Source organism: Penaeus monodon, chromosome 22 (genome assembly GCF_015228065.2).
Source record: "Penaeus monodon isolate SGIC_2016 chromosome 22, NSTDA_Pmon_1, whole genome shotgun sequence".
Lineage (NCBI taxonomy): Eukaryota > Metazoa > Arthropoda > Malacostraca > Decapoda > Penaeidae > Penaeus > Penaeus monodon.
The window spans coordinates 23,026,204-23,027,054 of NC_051407.1; positions in this window are offsets into that span (position 1 = coordinate 23,026,204).

Below are 851 nucleotides of genomic sequence, written 5' to 3' on the forward strand. Positions count from 1 at the left end.
AACCACATGCAAAGTAAACAAAGGCACAGAAGAAAAACACGAGTGTCGAAAGATATTGTTACCTTTTCTTTAGTTGCTCTCGTGTCAGTTGTCTGGATGTGCAAGTTGACTGCCTTCACAGATGTTGACAAAACCTAAGTCTCCTGTGGGTGTTGTCACAGCTGAAGTTGCTGGGATACCACGCTGCGAGGGCCAGGGAGGGGGCAGTTTCAGAACAAACGCAGTATGTAAGTGGCCTCTGAAACAAAGTAGTAATTATGTAATATATTTTATTTTTATCTGAAATGGCGGTTATAAGAGTTAGATATGATTTTTTCCCCGTAAATAGCATTTGGGACTGAAACATTTAAGACATTTATTCAGAGGCTAAATTTGATATGACAGAGGACACTATTCATAAAACATACAGTTCAAGAATTTCCAGCTAGCCTGAATCAAAGCAGAATAAATGACGTAACCAGAAATAAGAGTTCGATTGAGGCTGAATCCCCGCCATAGAGCCAGGTACACATTCCCACTTGTCCGAAATCGCACGAGCAGCGGGGACAATGATTTCACTCATCGCCGAATCTCAATATCAGATACTTGAGAATCGAGGAAGTTTTAGATGAGGAAACTGTAGGTGCGAACATCCGCGAACTGAATTAATAACCCGGTGTATGGTTTCGGTTCTGGGTTAAAGTGTTTGTTGATGTGGATGTTTTTTTTTCAGGGTTTGATAATGATGAGCTGCCTTGTCAAGGTTGTTGATTGATATATTAATGCATGCAATTTATGGCTCTACCTTGTAGGCCTACTTGTAAGCCACTTGATGTTGCATAACAGATGTACGCAGGTCGAAGGTGAAGGTT